Source organism: Phasianus colchicus, chromosome 6 (genome assembly GCF_987193195.1).
Source record: "Phasianus colchicus chromosome 6, bPhaCol1.hap1.1, whole genome shotgun sequence".
In the NCBI taxonomy this organism is placed as follows: Eukaryota; Metazoa; Chordata; class Aves; order Galliformes; family Phasianidae; genus Phasianus; species Phasianus colchicus.
Window position 1 is genome coordinate 17,663,895 of NC_143441.1, and position 18,883 is coordinate 17,682,777.

At 36.7% G+C, this 18,883-nt stretch overlaps 1 long non-coding RNA gene across 1 annotated transcript; it reads left to right on the forward strand.

The window, feature by feature from the left end:
* The first annotated feature begins 1,871 nt into the window (after nucleotides 1-1,871).
* LOC149917463 (uncharacterized) lies at nucleotides 1,872-7,855 on the forward strand. Its single transcript, XR_016467459.1, has 3 exons — nucleotides 1,872-1,922; nucleotides 7,027-7,193; nucleotides 7,288-7,855. It is a non-coding gene; the product is annotated as an uncharacterized LOC149917463 (long non-coding RNA).
* The last annotated feature ends 11,028 nt before the right edge of the window (nucleotides 7,856-18,883 follow it).

The following is an 18,883-nucleotide window of genomic DNA, read 5'->3' on the forward strand; positions in this document are numbered from 1 at the left end:
ACAGCATTTCTCAGCTCTGCTGTGTGCACTGATGACTATACTACTTCCTAAAGAAGTCTATGGTTTGATGTTTTCTGTATCTCTACATGTCCTTTACAGTTGCAATCTCTCCCTTTGGAAGAACAGAGTGCCCAGGGAGAATAGAATTTGCATTTTTTTGACAAAATTGGTGTCTGTCAGATTCTGACAGACCTATTTGATTGACCTGATGGTCCACAGCTAACGTAGGACTCACAAAACCTGCATGAGATCCTTGGCAGATGTTTCTTGAACATGTGCTTGAAATAGTGCAAATTTAATTCCCATAAATATTCCTAAGGTACTACCAAAGTAAATAACTTGAGTTCTTGTAGTTAGTTTAAGACTAGAAGGTAAAATCTTTCTGGATTGAATGCTCAGAAGTGGAGGGATTTGCTAATTAGATTTAATTGTGTCAGCCTGCGGTGCCTGATAAAATTCAAATGAAATACTTTGTTGGCATGATAAGCTCTCTAAAGCAGTGCGAAACAAGAAAAAAATAAATGGAAAAAGACCCTCAGATACTCTGCTTCCAGCTCAAGATGCCTGCCCAACGTTCGTCTATCTTGTAGCTGGGGATTTTATTCTCTGTCTCCATTTATCTCTATTGTTACATCCTCATTTGATTCCAAGTAGCTTCACAGCAGATTGCTCCTTCTCCTTTGTGTGCCCATCTCAGAGAAGGTGGCTGTTTCTACAAGGAACAATGTTCTTGGCTGTACATGGTTGGAATTCGATAAAGGAAAGATCCTTGGACTGACGGGAGATGGTGACAGGAGAAATGTACCTGAAGCAGGCATGCGTATGAGCTGAAGAGAGAGCAGATACTAACTGCTATTAGGAACAGAAGTGATTTTTTTTTTTTTTTTAATTAAAAAGAATAGATTGATAAGTTAAATTGTCTTGGGCAGAAGAAAACAATTTTCATTAGAGAGGAAGCAAGGAAGCATAGGGGCTGGTGACAAGAAGACAGCATGCAGTGATGAAGTGAACTCTGTGAAAAGGAAGGTATTCTACATAACCCCTCTCAAAATATCAGCATGCAGATGATTGGTAGAGAATTGCTGGAGATCAGCCTGCTGCAGAGAGGTGAGGTAATGAAAGGAGTCCAAGGAATGTCAAATTACCTGTCTGAAAAATCATATGAGTTTTCAGTTCGTGAATATTCTAGGGTATAACCGAAGCACTAAGCTGCCTGAGAAAGATGATGAATCCTTCTTTTCCCTGACATGATTTACTAACTAGGAAATGATGCTGGCCTTAGTACTGTAACACAGATCTATTACATATGAGTCTCTCCTTCACGTGAGCTCTGTCTGTATCAAGGCCTGAGCCAGGATACTGGACAGCTGGGAGGTACTTATGGCTGTGCCATGAGCTTACAGCTTTGCTTTGGGAACATCACAGGTTTGTGCTTCTTCCTCCCTTTATCAGCCTCTTCTGAAAGTATCCCAAGACATAGGCGATCCTCTCCCATTTCTTGTGAGTCTGGCACAATGTGCATAGACTTAGCTAGGGCTTTGGCACTCTACTATACTCAGCATATTTTATATTGTTATTTTTTGCTAGATTTTAGTTGAGAAATAATGGGATTTTGGATTAAACTATATGTTTGATGTGTTTTACTCATCCCTTTAAGGATTGAAATACGCAGTCAGGTGCATGCCCATGACAGTTGTGTGTTGAGTGTTGGACTGAACCACTGATTGATCACCTGAGACAAGCACTGAGTCAGCCGTAAGAGCACAGGTGAACGCAATTCAGCTGTGTGACTGGAAGGGGTGGAGCCTGGCTGCACCTCTCCTAGACCCCATTTAAGGGCTGACTGCTGTTAGGGAAGAATCCTTTTCTGGTGATCCTTCTTCTGTGGAGTCTTTCCTGTGAACCTAGATCTTTGGGTACAGGTGAGCATTCCTTCCCAGTTTGTTTCTTTTCCTGTTGTTGCCACAATAATCTTTCCAGCTGTAACACCGACTGTAACAACAGTGCATGTAGGAGATAAGAAAGAAGCAGAGAAGACCTTGAGATGTATGGTTCTGACATTCTGAGTTACTGTGATGTCAGCAGATTGTGTGTATTGGTGACTGTCTTGAGTTCTTGCCTACCAAGAACAGACAGGCAAAACTTTTTAGCTTCAAGCTTCTTCTAGCATGGTAACACTGTTGTGCATCTAAGCCTCTTGCTGTTTTTTCAATTAAAGCTTTGTTTTTCATTCCTCCTTTAGAGGAAAACAAAATATCTCAGAGTTTCCCGCTGGCCTACATATTCTATAAATGAACCATCCTTTTCATTGGTCTGCTTGTTACTGGAATTACTCTCAGCAAAAACGTTTAACTTTTATGTGTTGGCACGCTGTGTGCTAGGGAGAGATGAGAAAAGAATAATTATAAAGAAAAAAGGCAAATCCAAGGAGGTAAAGAGAGTTTGCTGTGAGGAAGTAAGATTGCCAACATCTGAAAGAATTCCTGTTAGTAGTGATGACGAGAAAATAGAGACCTCAGGGCAAGGAAACTGCTGAGAGAAGCTGAGGGACTTGTAGAGAAAGGAGACCAGGGCTGGAGAATGGAAAATAAAATTGTCTATGTGTTGTGGTAGGGATAAAGTGTTTTTCACTTTGATTTTCCAATAGCAAAAGATAGAAATGTGAAGAGCACAATGCAGTTCATTAGCAGCTGAAGGGACTCCACTGCAAAGTGTGATGCTCAAAATATATTGCTTATAGTTATATAAAGAGCATAACAGATTCCTCTACTCTCCCGTTCTAATAACTACATGATTATGACACAAAATATTTATGGGCTTCTTTGCAAAACCTGCTATAGCTAGATATATATTAACCTTTGAACTGGCTAATGTAAAGCTGCCTCTCTCTCTCTCTCTAAATTTTAGAACATATACATAAACTTCTAAGCCATTTAAGTGCTTTCATAAACATACTCGTAGTGCTGTGAAGCAATGAGTGGGAAGATGAGGTTATACTGGCTACAGCCTTTGGCAATGTTCGCTATAGCAGTAAAAGTTCAATGAGGAAGTGTTGAAATTGTGTCAAAGGAGATTGTTCCAGCAGGGAACTCAGGACTATAAAAATAAATATATATTGCAGCTTTGTGAAATGTTAAAGGACAATTTGTAAAAAGACCTTGGGCCTTTTTGTCCAGATGTTAAAAAAAATAAAATAAAATTGCAGAATGTCATGTGAATTTTTCCTCTTGATAAACTCAAGGATTGGACAGAAAACTTGGGATTCATTCAGTCCTACTAATCTTGAAATGACTTGAATCAGTTTCTGCATAGAGGATAATGTTTACTCATGAGGCTCACCCAGATCTTTTTTTTTTTAGTTTAATAGAAATATAAGGACATCAAAATATGGAAGGAAGACCATAAGCAAGTCTTAAATGTAGCATCACTCAAGAAAGTAATGCTAAAAGAGACTCTTGGAATTATCCTACACTGAAATTAAAATGTACTTATTTTAGAAATAGTATGTGTTAAAACAGTTCAATGGTAAGTTTCCTCTAACCTAGCTTTCGAGTTCTGCAAAAATGAATGGCTTTTACACAAAGGAGAGCTGTTCCAGTAACCAGTTATTATTTATTTTTCAAGCAGTGTCTCACAAATGGATTGCAAAACACAGAAAGGGTGAAGCATAGCCCACTACAAATGTTTCCTTTCACTTGATTCATTTTGATGTTAATTGTACAGACCTGTAGCTCTCCTTGGATGAAATTTCTTTCTCAGCAGAGCAGAAACACTTATGTTACAATTAAAAGCCTATTTTCAATGCTCAAGTGGGACTTCCACAGTGCAGGGACCCTGTGTTGAAGTAATTTTCATGTTATTACTTTCTCAGTATTTTCTGTCTACAGTAGGTTTTACTATATTCTCAGCAAGAATTTCTGTGCAGAACATGACTTAAGGCAGCATATTGTTTTCAAAAAAGCCAGAGGTATAAGAAAAGGATATAATGTGATATTTTCATGTGATTATTGTTACTGTTCATCCTTGCTATCTAGTTCACTGTGACAAGGCAGTTGCATTACATTTACGTTCTACTAACAAAAAATTTTTTTTTACTTTTTTTTTTCCAACTCGCATCTTCCAAATCAGAACAAGGGTAGGTTAGTAAGTTTAAATGCATCAGAAGGGTTAATCTGGAATTGCTTCTTCTGGATAATCTTTTGTGTTGCCTGCTGTTTTCTTTAAATACTTCCAGCTGCATAACTACTGTAATAGCTATCCTAATTTTCATCCAGTGGCCAAGACGACAGGAAATTTCACTCTGTGCCAGTTTGATTCTTAGTTTTGCATTTGACATCCAACGAAGCAAATGAACACACTTAAAATTCTAGTAGAATGCACAGCTTTCTAATAAACCAGTGCAGTATTAATTAACAATCTCCACATTTTTTGTGTTTTTCTGGTAAGTACCATCAATGAATATTTCTCACAAATCATTCTGGGCTTTACATATGTGACAAGAAAGTAAGAGAAGGAAAACCTTTAGAAATGATGATATAATTTAGTGTGCAAGATCACATTACAATTGCTGACAAACTAAACACCATGTATTTGGTTCAGGGTGTGCATCCATTTTGAAATTAAGTTTATGTTCTTAGTCGTCATAGGAGACACTGAAAGGGAAACCACCTCACTTTTTAGTGAGGCTTATGTAACAGATTAAAATCAAATGTGCCGAAACTAACAGAATGGGACTACCCACATCATTACCCTGCAGGCATTTCTTTGTTCAAGTTCTCCCTGTACTCACAGGATCTGATTTTGGTAGTGCATCCTTTTTGTCACTTCTTTGGAAAGATGATTTTGCAAAAAAAATTTTCTTCTCAAGTGTGCTGTTGCAAAGTTTCCTTTAAAGGAGTTGGAGGGTACTAGTGAAAACTAACAGCTCAGAAAAAAAACAACCAACCAAAAAAAGTAAACCATTTTAATTGTTAATTCTTTAGGCTAAAGTGACAGTGGCAGCAGTGTTTAGTAGTTTAGGAATTGGGTGCCCTGAACTCTATTTCTATCTCTAACAAGGCTCTGCTCATGCTTCTTTTCTTTTTCTACACTTCAGTTCTTTGGTTTACCTGGACTGTAAGTCACATCTGCAGTGTTTGTGCAGTGAACACTGCGCAGTGTAAAGATGCCATCAGTCCATCTGCAATGGAGGTCCTAAGGTCAGAGGATGCTTTTGCTATGACTTAATGTGACCTGCGTGAGAAGAGCTCTGCATCTAATGACTATTATACCTACTCTAATGGTTATGTATTTTAGAAAAAAAATATATATATATATATATAGTCTTTTGTTGATGACAGTTTCAGATGTAAAAAGAGATCAAGTGAATGACTAGTGTAAGTGATGAAGCTACAGGCCTAGCTTCCATCCAAGACATGTCATCTACCTTTACAGTGGCCTACTCAGGCTGTGATGCATTTTTCTGAGATACTCTTCCATATAGACTTAGGACTGTTTAAAGGTTACATCAATATCACCTGCTTTCGCACGTGTTATGAGTTTTATGGTACAAGGAAAGGCTTTGTAACTGTGTCTAAACCCTGACAGTCCATGGGTCTGATTGCAGACTAAATTTGTACTGCTGAGTGCCTTGGGAACAGCAGCCCAATTTTTGTTCCATATCATAAGAGGAGAGAGAATGTGTTTATTTAAAAACAAAATGAAACAATTAGTCACAAAACTTTATTTGGAACAAATGAATGTCAAAGGAGATCTCTGAATAGTGCAATGTAGCCAGAGTTGGTGTTCTAAAGTGGCCAGTTCATTCCAAAATACCTAAACTGGTAGGAAGGGAATTATTGAGTTCAGTTATTTTCAGTGTTTTTCATTAGACTTAAGTATTGATCTTTAACTAATTATCAATTACTACAGGTCACAGTAAATCCAAAGTTATGAATTTGGAAAAGGGACTTAAGCGTGGCCAGGAAGTCATGACTTGTAATTAAGGCTCGATTAGGAACAGAAGGTGGATGTTACAGGTGTAAAAATTTTAATGTTTTGTCACTGTTAGAAGCCTTTAATGATGTAAATAAAGAGAATTCAAATTCAATTATTTTAAATTCTAACAGACATTCAAGGAAAAAATGTTTTACCAGGCAGAAGTAGTTCAATTCTGACGAAGCAGACAATTAAAAAGTCTTTGGTTTCTGTTACATTTAGTGGTATGTGGATTCCAGATTATGTATTTGAAATCAATAATTAATTGCAGAGAAAGGGAGGGAGGTCTCATCCTGATTGCACAGCTATGTCATTGGCCTTATGTGGTTTTGGCTTCTATTTAATTTTCTTAAAAGATGCATGACACTGTCCATGAAGTCAGGAGAAAACAACCAAGAGTGGTCCAATGGGACTCTATTAAAGACATGGAGTCATCTCACAGAACAAACAAGAATCAACTAAAATAAATAATAATATTAGACTATTTTATGAAACTTTATCTGCCAAAGCTAGTGGTAATCTAAGGTGAGAAATGATGAACTGGAAGGCTTTCTTGTTCAGTATTTCTTCATCAATCAAGAACTGCTGAAGAGCAAATTCATTGCATACAGAGCATAAAGAACCCAAGCTGATGACCTCTCTGTATCTGTGCTTTTTTCAAGAGAGTAGATGAAAATTGCAACAGCCCCAGAAACACTGGTATATAATGTTTTCAGTTCTGTCAGTGCTCAGACCAACGTGACTGAGGTCAGATGGTCTAGACTGTGGAAAATCTTGAGCTGAATTTTTCCTTTGTGATCTCTCACCCACTAGCGCCATACATTTGAGATAAGTGAAATATTGGTTTCTGATTACATTCCTGTGTGTAAATTATGTAGAGAATGTGAAGGACCGACAAAATATTTTCTGATTTTCCATGGTATGCTTCTCATTTAAACTGTGGTAAATTCTCATTAAAATTGGTGATTGTGTGTGGACCTTTGCATATCATTTACCTTATTGTAACCAGGGGTATTTCTGAATCTGATTGCCCCTTCCTTTCTCTTACAGGAAAGATGTGACAGGAGGTCACTGAAAAATTTCAACTGGAGGTGACCTCAAGTCAGTCACTAACTGTGGGGTCTGGAGCTTTTTGGATAAGTTTGGCATCATTGTCCTAGCTGTGGGATCCACAACCTCGTCTCTGTCTGATCTAAACTTCTGGATAAACACTAAAAGTGAGTTTGAACTATAGGAAAGAACAGCCTCAGATCATTCCCAGGACTGTTTTCCTTATAACACCCTGTACTGAGAGGCTTTTTTTTTTCACAGACTTCGTGTGGGCTCAAATTCTATTATATTTTAAAATAAGAGTGATCCATATTAAAGAAACCATTAAAGCCTTTCTATAGTTTTGTCAACAGTGTGTTTTGTCAAAAGCTTTCTGACTCCAGTGGCATCAGTCATCAAAGCAACTCAAACTGTTTAGACTGCTTCTGGACCTTGCCTTGAACTATCCATCAGGGGGGCTTTGGGAATAGAAGGACAGCAATTTTTAAGAGAAGATGGAACAGTAAGAAAAAGGCTAAGCCATGTCCTTTGTTTGATTTCTTTTGTGAAATGAAACAAAAGAAAAAGAGAGAAAAAGATACTGAGCAGTCTGGACTAGTAGAATGAGTAGTTCAAAACACTACATTTTCAATTTGTTTCACTGGAAAGAAGTTTTTTGCTGCTACCACTTCTTCTGTTGTGTTAAAATACCTGTTTGCTCTTTGAAATGTTCTAAAAATACATAAGAAAATGTGCACTCTATGAACTGAGTTACTTCTGCCTCTTCTCTTGCTCCTGTCAGCTCTCCTACTTACGTTTATTTGTCTTCAGATTTTTCCTAATGTCCTGATTTTCTTCTTCTGCTGCCAGCACTTAGAGAGATACACATCACAGAAATGAGAAAAGGAAGAATCCAACAAAGTTTGAGTTAAATTTATGGATTTGTGCTGTGGTTTCTTTTTGTTAGAGATCTCACGGACAACCTGCATTTATTTTACATATTTCTGAATTTTATGTAGAATATAAATAAGGATGGCAGTAACTCTCTGTTATTCAGAGATCACGTGAGGCTAAACAAGAGCATGTGGAGTACATACTTTGAGAATTGGAGTTATAAAAGTACTTTGAGTAGACGTATTAATTGTGCTCCTCTGAATGCTTCCCTTGAATAACCTGTCTCACCAGGACAATTATGATATGAAGTAGCTTTTAACATCCATCACAGTAAATACAAAAGCCAAGAAATATGAAAATGTCTTTAAGATGTTTTTGAGCAGCAAATTATGTATCTCAAGCTTAGGATAAATCAAAATGCAATATTTTATCACCCACAAAAATTAGGTGGGTCCAACATAGGAATATTTGGTCTTGATAACAAAATAATAAATACAAGATTATGGATCTAAATATGGAAAAAATGACAGTCTTCTCTGTTCTAAGTGGACAGACAGATAGAAACAGAAAGCGCTTCTATCACTTTAGTCTAGCAGTTTGCTTGCTTAGCTACCATCATCATTTTCTGAGACCTTATGTTATCAGGTGAGTTTAGCACTGTATTCAATTTACTGAATGCTGCACCAACAAACACTTTAGTTTACCCTTTAAAAAGGTCTTGTAATTTCTTTTCATTTGCATCCTATTGTACACAAGCATAGATATTATGTACACAATACACTTTAATTAACAGAGAGAAGTCTGAGGAAGGCTAATCACATTCTTACTACCAAAATCTATCCTGACTGCCTCTGAGGGGAAACGTGGGGAAGTGATGTGCTCCTTGGGGGGAAAAAAACAAACAAACAAAAAACCTTTTCTCTGATTAGCTTTATTGGTCACTGAAGGTCATTTTTTCTTCTAATGAGGCATAGCTGCAGGTGTCTTTTATCTCTATATAAATGAGGAGCTTGTGAATGCTGAAAGTTCCTGAGAGACTAGTTTGTGCGTTTAATGTTTCTCTTTGATATCTGAAGCAATAGTAAATAGTTCTGATATACTATATGCAAGGCTAGGCCAGAATGTCTGCACTCACTGAATATCTGACATGAATTTCCATGTTGAAAATGTCTCTTCTGCATCTATTTAACATGGTCTAGTTCAATTCAAGATCCAAACTTCACCTATTTTTAAATGCTTGTTATGTAATTTAAGTCCCTGTGGTATTTTTTTTCCAGAGGTGTCTCATGCAAACCAGGGGAACTCCATTTTGAACTGATTAAATATTACAAACTGCTTCTAAAGGCTTCATATCCAAGGTCTGAAAATAACACTGTTCCTGTACCTACTTTTACATCCTATGTACATAGTAAAACTAAGTTGATTCACCTGAAAGTTTACATATTGATTCTGTTCCTTTTTTTTTTTTTTTTTTTAATGAAGAATTTCAGGAAAAAAAAGGCTATAAGGTGTTCATGGACAGAGAGTGCTGGTCATTGGCCCAGTGTCCAGGTGGAGATCAGTAATGCGTGGTATCCCTCAGCGGTCTGTACTTGGACTGATGCTTTTTAAGATCTTCATCAATTACATCAACAGTAGGATCAAGTGTACTTTCCTCCAGTTTATGATGACATCAAGCTGTGTGGTGCAACTGATGCACTGAGGGATGGAATGCCATTCAGAGAGACCTAGACAAGCTCAAGCAGTGGGCCCTGGTGAAACTCATGAGGTTCAACAAATCCAAGTGCAAGGTCTTGCACCTGGGTCGAGGCAGCCCTCACTACCAGTGCAAGCTGGGAGATGAAAGGACGAAGCACAGCCCTTCTGGAAAGGACTTGGAAGTAGTAGTAGGTGGTTAGCTGGATGTGAGTCAGTAATGTCCTTGCAGGCTACAACAAAAGTGTGGCCAGAAGGCTGAGGGAGGTGATCCTGTTCCTCTGCTCTGAAGAGACTTCACCTGGAGTACTGTGTCCAGATGTGGAGTCCTCAGTACAAGAGAGATGTGGACCTGTTGGAGCACATCCAGAGGAGGGCTACAAAAATGATGCAAGGGATGGAATGCCACCCTTACAAGGACATGGTTGAGACAGCTGAGGCTGTTCAGCCTGGAGAAGAGAAGGCTCCAGAGAGACCAGAGAGTGGCTTTTCAATATCAAAGGGTGGGGTACAAGAAAGCAGGGTCTGTGGTGACAGGACAAGGGGAAATGATTTCAAACTAAAAGAGGGGAGATTTATATTTGTTATAAGGAAGAAGGTTTTTTACAAAAAGAGTGGTGAGGCACTGGAACAGCTCTCCAGAGGAGATGATGGATGTCCTGTTGCTGGAGGCATTCAAAGTCAGGCTGAACAGGGGTTCGAGCAGCCTAATCTAGCAGTGGGTGACCCTGTTTGTTGTGGGGGAGTTGGACTAGATGAACTTTAGGGTCCTTTCCAACTCAAGTGGTTCTATGATTCTGTGGAAGAGTGAATTTGACTTTTTCTTTTGAAAGACTCACCTTGTATACTTTGTCTCATTCTTCTACAGTGAGTTTCTTTTTAGTAGAAATTGTCTGGTATTCCAAAAAATCTGGAAATGTTAAGAAACTGAAAATAGAGAAACGTTAGCAATCCCTTTATTTTCGGTGTCTTGAAGGAAATTGCCAAAACATTTTGAAACACTGATTCATTACTAAGCACAACTGATTCAGTACTTTCCTTTGAGATATAAGGGAAATCTTCAGGACTGGTTTTAGTATGAACACCTATCAGGTAAGAGTAAATTATTCCCATAAAACTGCTTTAGAGCGTAATATAAGTCACACATATACATACTCCTTGTGTGGAGAACAGGCATCACCATTTTTCATAGTTTTCCAAATTAACCAGAACATCTCCTTACTAAAGAGCTGTACTTATCTGCTCAGCTGGTTCCATCTAAATCAGTAAATATTGTATGTTTAATTGGAAATATGATTTGAGTTCTTCTGTTTTAATGACAGTTAAGCATTTTTCTGACATTCTTTTCCACAGCTATTTTCTCACACTAATGTTACGTTGTATAGAATAGACTCTGTGGGAAAACACCCAAAATCCAGAACTGTTTGTCCTTGGTCTTCTGATTTAATCTCTTTTAAGCCAACCCAAACTAGTAACGATAACACTCCAACACCAACCATACACTTACACTGAAGAAGGTAATTGAAAATGTTTTGAACAAGTTGAACTTCATCAATGACAAACACTGTCTCCTTAAACACAGGTCTACTTTGAGAAATGTTTTTTTTTTAAATGGCATTTTCAAGTGAACAACACTGTTCCTGTGTACTTTCAAATCATAAGGAACAGAGATAAATCAACTGCTGTTTATTTCAGCTAGCATTGCAGAGTCAATACAGTCAAGAATAGTAAGAGCTTATCCTTTTTTCTTCTCATACATTGTGAAAAGAAGTTTTAACACTGCTGCAGAGGCTGCAGTGACATAAACCCTTCTACTTCCATGTGCCTAAGGCCTTAATTCTTGCTTCAGAGTATCTATCAGGTGCAAGGGAAGGATGAGAAATTATAATACAGATTTGAAAAATGATGGTAATCCTCCATGCTAACAAATGGAAGGCAACAATTTATTGTAAATCTACAGAGGAATAACATTCCTACTAAGTATCCATGTAATACATGAATGGCATTACTGTGGTGATAGCTGAATTTCACAAATTTTATTTTACCCAAAAGTTAGTTTACTCCAATTCTGTGATTAAATAAATCTGAAAAACAGATGAATTTTGCAATTATATTTTATAATTATATAGTATCTTCCTTTTTGTCTGGTCCTAAAATATGCAGGACTGTACAGTAGTACAATGTGTATTAAGGTCTCAATTACACTTTTGGACAGGGATGATGTTTCCTCTTTGATCACCTGATTTGAAATCTATCAGATCTTGATATTTCTAATTCTGTTTTATGTTATTCAAGCTCTTGCACTTTTTAACTAAATTACAATTAAGATTCTTTCAGGCATAATTTTCTCCATGCTTCTGCTATCGTACAATCCATTACAAGGTATTCTGATTTGGGATTTCAATTTTTGTTTAAAAGCCTTTATAATACTGCATTTAACAAGACCCAAATTCAGGAAAGTTCTTTAAAAAGTTGAAGAAAAATAATTGAATAATTATGGAAATGAGCTGCTAAGTGTCATATATGCGATTTGATCATATTTACTGTAATGACAGTGTGGGAAATTGATGCCTAGGGAATCTTATTTCTAGAAAGGGCAGAGTGCAGCACTGAATGTTTCAGTATTTAAAATGTTTTACGTAAGATGTGATTCTCATACAAACGTAAGAAAATCCTTTCGAGAAATATATTTTTTCTTTGGTGTAGGTTCTCTGTTTCAGAGAAGAGGGGACCTGAAGACAATGTCTATTTCATCCTTCTACTCTAAAGCACCATCAGCTACATCTACTCTTCTCTTTATAGCTCTTTACCAAACCCATTCTTTGTGACTTCATTATTGCAGGTCACCATACTTTTCCCAAGCAGAGTGTTTCAGGAATTTACTGTCCCTTACTATTTAGCAAATGTATGATAATGACTAACCTGGATTTTCCTTGATGCAATTTAAGTCCATTACTACTTCTTTATCTGTGAAGAGCAAATTATTACCAGATTGCTGAAGGAGCTTTTAAAGTATCTGAAGGCTGCTCACTGAGTCTTCTCTTTTCTGAACTAAATACTCTCACTTCAGAAGACTGAGATGAATTAGTACTAAAATCAACCATCAAAAATAATAATCTACTGAGAACATAAAAATCTATTTATAAAGTTACCTTACATCATAAAAGGAACTGATTATAGGCTATTTAAAATAAATTCTTTTGGTGTTTTCCCTGGCATGAAAGCCAGTCAGGAATGTTCAGATGAAATGTTATTTTTATTCTTCAAACTTAAAATTTTTCTTTGAAAATGTGTCTAGTTTGCTCACATCTGGAAAGGAGATGCAGCTGTAGTGGGAAAATGTATGTAATCCAGCTCTGAGACATGAAGAGTGTAATGCTTAACTATTAGCTTGGTTAATATTCAGCTGAGGTTGTGGGCCATGCTGTGAACAATCTGGGATGTGAACTTCATCACCTCATACTTCAGGTGAGTTTTCTAACCTTTCAGTGGTGTTTTTTCCTGGTCTGGGGAAAGGTTCTTTTGTGACTTTTCACTTTCACGGGGCTTTGTTTCATATTGGCTACTGCATTTGAAATGTTAAATATTTTCTGGATGAGAGCATCCCCTTTCCGCTTCAAATTGAAGTTCGACTACACATAGCTCAAGAATATTCTGTGGAGTCATCAAGTGAGATCAGAGAAGAAACATAAAACTGTTGTGTGTTTCTGACATTTTGGATATAATGGAGGAAGAACAGATACTGTGCTGCACCAGGGAAGTGAAAACTTGCATAACTTTAAATCTTGCGGGACACTGTTGTACTGCTGAGAATTGTCCCCTTAAGCAGCAACCCATTAGCAGAGAGGTGGTGAGCGGCTCCATGGAGACCATGAAACCTTCGGTGGCATGGCAGAGACTTTAACAGTTATAGACATATCCAGAGCCCGACTAGGAACTTGGATGCATGGTCAGATTCGCATCAGTGATTTACATGGCCCAGCATGTAGCTGCCTTGCACACTTCAAGAACCAAGGGGAGATTCTGAGCTTAAATGCACAGCACAAGTGAAGAAGGATCCTGAGAAGATGCAGTCAGACAACCATATAGAGCAGCCACAAAAGTCTGCTTTTTTGCACGCTTGATGAGGAGGAACCTGCTTATAGTAAGCCTTTCTCATTTGTTTTGCCAAAAACTGGATTTATTATTAGAGAAATTTGCTGCAGATGAGGTTTCTAAGAAACCAAATAATAAAACCAAGTAAATAGCTATAATATTGACTTGTTCAAGAACTATATTCATGGCTCTGTTTTCTACCAAGAAATTTAACTGAATGCTCAGAATTTGCTGGTATCTTAAATTTAAGCATCTCTGCCAAAATACCTATTGCCCATAGCAGTAGACCATAGAAACATTGAAGGAGATGCACATTGTGACCGTTTTGTACTGGTGAAACTTTCTGTCCATTACTAATATGAAACTTCTCTAAAGTGAACTTTCTTCTTCTTTTTTTTTTTTAATCTTCCTCTTAGTTGTCTTTTACAGTCTGACTCCACTTTCAGACAGGACCTCTTCCAGTAATACTGCTTCTAAAGAACAGCAAATGTTCTTCATCCTGTTCATCCTCTGCAAGAGAATCTTGCCAAGTTTTTGGTTTTAGTTGTTTTTTTCGTTTGTTTGTTTTGGAAGAGGTTCTGGTGTTTTTAGGACCAATGTCCTGACATCTTGATTCATATGCAGCTACAGGAGACTTGAGTGCTTGTGCATTTTTTTGTGAAGATGTTAACTTTACAGGAAATTCACTTAATTTGGCCCATGGGTTCTTTCTGAACCCCCTGTGTCTTTTGCTGAGTATAGTGGTCTTTGTACATGTAAAAGAACAGTGGAACACATTGCTCTGATTCACTTAATATCTTAATTTTTATTTTGTATCGAGAATAAGGACAGCTTTGCACATTTTTCTGCTGAAAATATTTCAGACTGCTGATAAGCCTGGAAGTCCATTAGCAGGAGGAGATACAGAAGCTCTAAGTTCTTGATAAACTTACTTAGGAATTTAATTGGATGTTAAGGCAAGAAAGTCTAATATCTTTTTCAAAAATTAACAGAGTTGTGATAACTGCCCTTGAAAGAAGTAGCTAAGGAAGTGTTTCACACAAGCATAGCTTATCACTGTTGTCATCATCCTTTTCATTTTGTTTGCAAGGTTACCACCTTGCCCGTGACTATATGCTAAATCCATGCGTAATAGTACTAATATCTGAATGCCACTCAACTTAGATGACATCGTTCAAGAATTTTCCATAGGGAACAGATTATCACTTTCTGGGTGATAAGCAGTATAATGAGCAGTCTTGAAAAATAATACAGCTGTAATTCAGATTAGCTCACAGTCCACAATATGGAACTGAGGTGTTTGTGAACAAGAATTTCTGCTTTGGTGGTAGAAGGTGAATAGACATGTCATAGCCAGCCATATTTTGTTTAAAAAAATAAGTCTCTCTTTAAGCCATCTTTGTTGTAAGGAAGAGGTTTCTTTTAAAGCTGGCAAATATTTAGTCACTTTCCCCATGAGAGTCGTCTTTCCTTTCTTACGTAACATAATGAAGATTTGATGCAACCCAAGCAGGTTTTACTAAGTAAAAGCAAACCATGGAAAGAAGAAAAGGCAGCCATACATCGATATGTTTCATTCTCTTCTCAGCCCTAACTACAGCTCATCTCTGTTTCAGTATGACTTTATGATTTAGACTCCTCACACTTTTCACTTCAAGACAGAAAAATCTGCTTTTAATTTCAGAAGTGTTCCTCATTTTCCTACTTCATTTACGCTGTTACATGTGACATACATATACATATAGAGAAATATATAATTTCCTGGCACTAAATCTGTTGCTGTCTGCACTGTGAACTAAATCGTATATAAATATAGTACCAGAAAAAAAACAATAATCCTATATCTAAGTCAGAGTGGAAATAAAAACAAGTGATAAGAGAAGATTCACTTGTCGTTTGTTATTATAGAAAAGAAGGACCATGATTTTTTACATGGTGCTATGCAAGATAGACAATTCAAAAATTTTCCTTTATAGCAAGAGCAAAAAAAATTGTCATTCAAAATCATTGCAATAAACCAGCTGATTTGGTATTATACTGTGCCTCTAGCAATAGACTGTGTTGAACTGGAAAAATAAACAACCAACACTGTCAGTTCTGCAGCATATTACACATTAGCCTGTGAGGATTTTCTCCTGCAAGAACCGGCTAATGCATTATTTGTTGCTGCTAATACTCTACTGCTGCTTTGGGTGCATCAAGACTAAGCCCCATTTTATCTTTTGACCTCTGCAAATCCTTACGAAAGCCTAATCAAAGTATTTTGTCTTGTTTTTGTACGTAATATATCACTTTGTCATCAGGAAAAAAAAAAGAGATTTGTTAGCATGTTGAAATAATTATGCTTTTGGGGGCAGAATAGAGCAAAGTTAATTTACGAATGTGTTGGCATCTAATATATAGTTAGCTTTTGAATTAGTTTATCTTCATCAAAATCATAATATTATAAATGCAATGCGCAGGAGCTTCCCTGTTACAATTCATTGTTTTTGAACTTTTGTTTTATGGTAATGGAGGCAAAAATAGAAGAAACATTACACTTAAATACTGACTTAAGATTCTGTTGCAAAAGCATTGCCGGTTTAAAAAAAAAAAGTTTGTGTTTACTGCAATGGAATTTACCTCTGTCATATGTTTAGGGTAGTTTGTATACATGCTTTCACACATACAGCTTGAAAAGCTGTATGTTTGTCTCCAGCAATTTGTCTTTGAATGCTAAATTAGCTGTACTCCTCAAAGTCACAGCAGTGAATTTGATGAGAAAAATGACATTTTAGCTGCTATATATTTTTTAGGACTTTTTTTTTTTTTTTTAATTACATGTACTTGCTGTCACTTCTAAGTGGAAGACTTCAGGAATGTCAAAAACAACAGTTTTCTATTCTTCCTGTAAGGGCCCTTCTTCTCTTTAACTTGTGGAAAAAGTAAGTTAGTTGAGTTTTTGTGTTCTCTGTTGAAAACCTAGTCTAAGCACACAAAAAAGGGGGATCTTGTAATAGTAGAGCAAAATTTTCTTTATTTTCTTTCTATTGGTTTAAAAACCTATAAAGCACAAGCCTCTGTGGATTTTTCTGCATTTGAAGAGAGTTGTTGAGTGCAGTTCTACACTTGACATTGGAACAGTAGTAATAACACCCAGTGGAAGAGCAGACTTCACTTGTCAGCTGCTTATTTTATTTTTTTTCTTTTCAGAGCTACATGATTTGCCTTTAAAGATTTTTTTCTTCCCAATGAAACCTCATTTCTCTGAAGTGTACAAGGCATTTTTTGTAAGCGCATTAATAACTTTCCAACTATACAACAGATACATCACTTGGAAATGAAGATCAGAGAGGAGAAAGAACAAAGGTTACACATTCCTCTTCAAACTCAATTTATTGTAAGGTCCCCATTGAAATTTCTTGGCTGTGTTATACATTTTTTTTTTCTCCAATATAAAATGCTATATACTAAGCAAAAGCTTTGAAAACTAATTTTGTTTGTACTTCTGTTTTTACAGAAAACAATAGGTTCTACACCAATAGTTTTACGCACCTAATTTTTTTTTGGTTGGCTCTTCCCTCTAAATTCTGAGCCTTTCTGAATACAAGAAGCAAGTAATAGACCAAGGATAATAAATGGTCATATTGAAACAAAATCCTTCTGTGATTTATGGGTCTTGGCTCTGACTTTGAGCTGTCATCACTACAAGTACTTGTGTTAAAAAGATGAGATATAAACTGCTGGGTCCAATTGAAGACTTCAAAGCTAACAAACAGGTTCCTGGGTAAATTGCCAAATCTCTGGAAATAAACTTTCATTAGATCTTTGAGGGGAGAAGAATAGAAAAGGGATAAGAAAAACAATAGTGTATAATATGTTTGCAGAGAGATGGTAGAGATGAAGGACAAAGAGGAGGGGACTTGCTGTGTTTTCATGTTTTGCTTTTCTAACAATCTCTGAGTACAAATCATATAGAACACAACTGTTCTCTGCAGTTGTAACATTAGGCTTCATCTCCATAGAATCTGTGTATGCTGTGCTGTGTAGACCTACTACTATAAATAAAATATGCTCGAGTTAAAACGTAAGTTCTGAGGAGTAAGAACTGAGGAGATCAGGAATTTTAGTTGGGATATTTACATCATATACTGCCCGAAATTAATAATTCTTAAGGGAATCAGTGTATTTTATTTCCCCTTCAGACTTTTATGTCACTGAGGACTTATTAAAGGTAACAAGTAACTGCCTAAGAGTGCATTAATTGTTTAAGCAGTAAAGGAAATTTTGCTTGATTGACCATTGAAAATAGTGAATGTTGGAAAGCTTTTGGAAATGAATGGAATATGACAGCTAGGTCTCATAAAATCAGATTTAAAAGTTGTACAGAACTGACACAACTCAATTTCTCAATTCTGTCCTGATGTTACCCCCCTCTCACCTCCTGATCTCTAGTTTGCACATTGTTAATTGTCCCTGAAAATAATTACATTTCAAAGCTGTATGCAGACTTCTCCACTTGCTCCTTCTCAAACACACTTAAGCTTTTTTTTTGGCATTCTCCTTTCCTTTGCTTCTCATGGAGACAATAATAAATTTTGATCAAAATTTCATTGTGCTGTTATTACATTTTGCATAAAATCAGCAAATTAAACAAAATTCTTTTGCACAAATGATTGGAGGACTGATTCTTGCAAACATTCAGAAGTCTTCCTCTTCCCTTCTGTTTAAGAGAGAAGGAAAAAAAAATACACTCTTACTGGCTGTGATGGCTATGCAAAAGCCTGTCAAAAGTTGCTGCAAATGTCTGGCAGTATTTGCAAAGTCTGAAATGCTGTGCCTGGGTGCAAACTATTGCAATGGTTCCAAGATGCCAGTGATATTGCTTTAAATATTTACACTATTGTGACAAATTTGAAGCTGCCTGTAAATATTTTATGAATGCGATGGCTTAACAGGATTGTTGTGGTGTTTACTGTGTGAATATACAGAGCACGTTTGTCAGGAAATTGGCTCAGTAAACAGCGTATGCTCTAATCCTGATATTAATTTCTGAGGAATGTTTCAGAATATTTCAGCTCCTTCAGTTTTGAAATGAACTTGTGACATTCTTGCAGGCTGACTCGTGGTTTAGGCTGGATGAGAAAACAGAGCAGATAACAGAAAACTTGGATTAAAATAAAAAGAGAAGCCTTCAATGGCAAAGGCTAAAGGG